The sequence below is a fragment of the Penaeus japonicus genome, unplaced genomic scaffold, assembly GCF_977035675.1.
Source record: "Penaeus japonicus unplaced genomic scaffold, GWHDUDI00000001_assembly GWHDUDI00000001, whole genome shotgun sequence".
Taxonomy (NCBI): Eukaryota; Metazoa; Arthropoda; class Malacostraca; order Decapoda; family Penaeidae; genus Penaeus; species Penaeus japonicus.
Window position 1 is genome coordinate 13,932,786 of NW_028234403.1, and position 5,000 is coordinate 13,937,785.

The window sequence follows — 5,000 nt, forward strand, 5'->3', positions numbered from 1 at the left end:
ATTTATTCCATTTTTTCTCAATTCATCCAAACATCCAAGTTTTGAGTCTTTTCTTCCGCTAGCTCATCCTGGCCCCGAGACTCTCCTATTTCGGGAAATTAATCCCTGGATAAGCTGATTTAAGAGACGAGAGGGGAGGGGGAGAGGGAGAGAAGAGGGAGGGGGAGAGGAAGGGGAAGGGGAAGGGGAAGGGGAAAAGGGAGAGGGAGAGGGAGAAGGAGGGGGAATGAGGGAGAAGGAAGGAGAGGCAAAAGGAGAGGGAGCGAAGAGGGAGGGGGAGAGGAAGGGGAAGGGGAAGGGGAAGGGGAAAAGGGAGAGGGAGAGGGAGAAGGAGGGTGAATGAGGGAGAAGGAAGGAGAGGCAAAAGGAGAGGGAGCGGGGGAGAAGGAAAGGGAGAGGGGGAGGGGAGGGAGGGAGGGAGGGAGATAGGAATGGAGAGAGAGAGGGAGGAAGCGGTAGCGTGGGAGGGAAGGTGAGAGGGAGAGGGAGAGCGAGAAGTAGATGGAGAGAGAGAGAGAGAGAGAGAGAGAGAGAGAGAGAGAGAGAGAGAGAGAGAGAGAGAGAGAGAGAGAGAGAGAGAGAGAGAGAGAGAGAGAAACAGAGAGTGTGTGTATGTGTGACAGAGACAGAGACGGAAAGAGAAAATGAAAGAGATAGTGAGAGAGGTAAGAAGAAAAAAAAATAATAATAAAAAAAATAAAGCGAAATAAAACTCGCACGGGAAGGCTGCTCTGCCCAGGTGTTGTTGTTCACGGTTCACTCTTTTTTCCCTAAAGCTTAAAACGCTTTTCATGCAAAGATTTCTCGGTCATGTGTGCCTGGAGTGGCACTGGGCCAGGCAGTGGGAACGGTGCTGGGGACGAGATATTTCCTGGTGGGAATTTCTTTCTCGTTTTTCGTTTGTATTATGATGATAGAGGGGGTCGGGGGGGAGGGACTTGAGATTCTGATAGGGTATATCTGCAGCTTCCATACATGCACACACACACACACACATACACACACACACACACACACACACACACACACACACACACACACACACACACACACACACACACACACACACACACACACACACACACACACACACACACACACAAGAAGGAGGAGGAAGAGAAAGAGAAAGAGAGAGAGAAAGAAAAAGAGAGAGCAATAAACACAAACATTAATCCAACCTTTGGTTAACATCCCCACACACATTCCGATGATAAAGATGACAAAAAATATTTCCCCTTTCCTTTCCCTCAAGTGTAATTCATTCCATTAAGATTTAATGTACGGTGAATGCCACTCTTTGGGGAGTTTTCGTCCTTTTTTATCTGCGGGTTTTGGGTCATAAACTGCTCGCATTTCCACTATTACGTGCAATAGAACCTGGTGTATAGGACTTCCATTTGTAAGTATTCTGCAAAGTTTACAGAGCTTTCGCAGATGTCTTCTCGGGGAATACTACTTTGTGCTATTTTAACGATCTTGAGAAAGTCTTCTTTGAGTCTAAAGTACGGAGGCGGGCCGATAAAAAAGTCGACAATATCAAACACCAAAGTTTGTTGGAGAAATGGAGACGAACGAAGTTTCTTGAACAATCTCAAACCTAAAGGGGACTCACGGCAAGATGAATGCCTATCTTGCATTGCATTAGACTCGGGTTTGCAGACTTCTTTCTTTCTCCTTCTCGTTTATTATTATTATCTTTTTTTTTATTATGATTATTGTTGTTGTTTTTATTTAATCATTTATTTATCAATTTATTTTATTGATTTATATATTTTTATTGATCAGTTTATATATATATATATATATATATATATATATATATATATATATATATCTATATATTATATATATGTATATATATCTATATACATATCTATATATATATATATATATATATATTATATATATATTATATACATATATACCCCTATATATATATCTATATATATATATATATAATTATATATTATTATATAAATATATATATATATATATGTATATATGTGTGTGTGTGTGTATGTGTGTGTATGTGTGTGTTTGTCGGGTTTCTTTCTGGTGTGTTTAGAAATGAGATCAATGAGAGTACATAAAGGAGAAAGAGATCTGAATGTTCTTGTTTCTCTCTTTTTAAGGAATGAATATTGAAATATAAAAAATCATCTTAAACATTCAATACTGGGACGTTTAATGGAAGCAAAGGTTTCTTTCAAGAAAAGCTCGAATCCTGCTAAACCAAGTTTTCTGAAACGGCGAATGAAAAACATTTATTATTATTATTATTATTATTATTATTATTATTATTATTATTATATATATATATATATATATATATATATATATATATATATATAAAATATATAAATATATTATTCTTTTCTTGCTTTTCTCGTGAAATCTCTTGTTCTCGTAAACCTGTCCTGATTTTCCGTTCGTCGGTTGCAACAAGGTCCGTTTGCACAAGACTTAGGAGTACGGGACATCCTCTCGTGAATAATTCATTTGACTATAAATTCTCAAAGTTGTTGCAAGAGTAAACTAAGTTTTAGTTGCAAGGGAAAACGGCCTTACACTCTTAGACTCTTGTGTATCTCAATCGATTTTTTGCAATAGTAAATAGGATTGAAAAAAATTTAGTCATCCCATATGACAACAACACACACACACACACACACACACACACACACACACACACACACACACACACACACACACACACACACACACACACACACACACACACACACACACACACACACACACACGTCTTTACATGTATATTCTGTATAATTAAACACATCATTGGTCGTATAGTCATCGTAAGGATTCCATCCTTCCATGTCACATAAAGATTTAAGTTCGTGAAGTCGTGGATATATATTCTTAAGAATCTTTTGAAGTTTTGTATAAAAAGTCGTTAATATATGACTTAAAGAATCTTCTGAAGTTTTGCATAAAAAGTTAAATTCGTGAAGTCGTGGAAATATATTCTTAAGAATCCTCTGAAGTTTTACATAAAAAGTTAAACTCGTAATATCGTGGATATATATTCTTAAGAATATTCTAAAGTTTTGCATAAAAAAATAAACTCCTGAAGTCGTGATTACATATTTTTAACAATCTTCTGAAGTTTTGCATACAAAGTTAAACTCGTGAAGTCATGAATATATATTTCTCAAGAATCTTCTGAAGTTTTGCATACAAAGTTAAACTCGTGAAGTCATGAATATATATTTCTCAAGAATCTTCTGAAGTTTTGCATAAAAAGTTAAACTCGTGAAGTCATGAATATATATTCTTAAGAATATTCTAAAGTTTTGCATAAAAAGTTAAACTCGTGAAGTCGTGGATATATATTCTTAAGAATCTTCTGAAGTTTTGCATAAAAAGTTAAACTCGTGAAGTCATGGATATATATTCTTAAGAATATTCTAAAGTTTTGCATAAAAAAATAAACTCCTGAAGTCGTGATTACATATTTTTAACAATCTTCTAAAGTTTTGCATAAAAAGTTAAACTCGTGAAGTCGTGATTACATATTTTTAACAATCTTCTGAAGTTTTGCATACAAAGTTAAACTCGTGAAGTCATGAATATATATTTCTCAAGAATCTTCTGAAGTTTTGCATAAAAAGTTAAATTCGTGAAGTCGTGGAAATATATTCTTAAGAATCCTCTGAAGTTTTACATAAAAAGTTAAACTCGTAATATCGTGGATATATATTCTTAAGAATATTCTAAAGTTTTGCATAAAAAGTTAAATTCGTGAAGTCGTGGATATATATTCTTAAGAATATTCTAAAGTTTTGCATAAAAAAATAAACTCCTGAAGTCGTGATTACATATTTTTAACAATCTTCTGAAGTTTTGCATAAAAAGTTAAACTCGTGAAGTCGTGAATATATATTCTTAAGAATCTTCTGAAGTTTTGCATAAAAAGTTAAACTCGTGAAGTCGTGGATATATATTCTTAAGAATATTCTAAAGTTTTGCATAAAAAGTTAAATTCGTGAAGTCGTGGATATATATTCTTAAGAATCCTCTGAAGTTTTACATAAAAAGTTAAACTCGTGAAGTCGTGGATATATATTCTTAAGAATATTCTAAAGTTTTGCATAAAAAGTTAAACTCGTAATATCGTGGATATATATTCTTAAGAATATTCTAAAGTTTTGCATACAAAGTTAAACTCGTGAAGTCGTGGATATATATTCTTAAGAATATTCTAAAGTTTTGCATAAAAAAATAAACTCCTGAAGTCGTGATTACATATTTTTAACAATCTTCTGAAGTTTTGCATAAAAAGTTAAACTCGTGAAGTCGTGGATATATATTCTTAAGAATATTCTAAAGTTTTGCATAAAAAGTTAAACTCGTGAAGTCGTGGATATATATTCTTAAGAATATTCTAAAGTTTTGCATAAAAAGTTAAACTCGTGAAGTCATGAATATATATTTCTCAAGAATCTTCTGAAGTTTTGCATAAAAAGTTAAACTCGTGAAGTCGTGAATATATATTCTTAAGAATCTTCTGAAGTTTTGCATAAAAAGTTAAACTCGTGAAGTCGTGAATATATATTCTTAAGAATATTCTAAAGTTTTGCATAAAAAGTTAAACTCGTGAAGTCGTGGATATATATTCTTAAGAATCCTCTGAAGTTTTACATAAAAAGTTAAACTCGTAATATCGTGGATATATATTCTTAAGAATATTCTAAAGTTTTGCATAAAAAGTTAAACTCGTGAAGTCGTGGATATATATTCTTAAGAATATTCTAAAGTTTTGCATACAAAGTTAAACTCGTGAAGTCATGGATATATATTCTTAAGAATATTCTAAAGTTTTGCATAAAAAGTTAAACTCGTGAAGTCGTGATTACATATTCTTAAGAATCTTCTGAAGTTTTGCATACAAAGTTAAACTCGTGAAGTCATGAATATATATTCTCAAGAATCTTCTAAAGTTTTGCATAAAAAGTTAAACTCGTGAAGTCGTGAATATA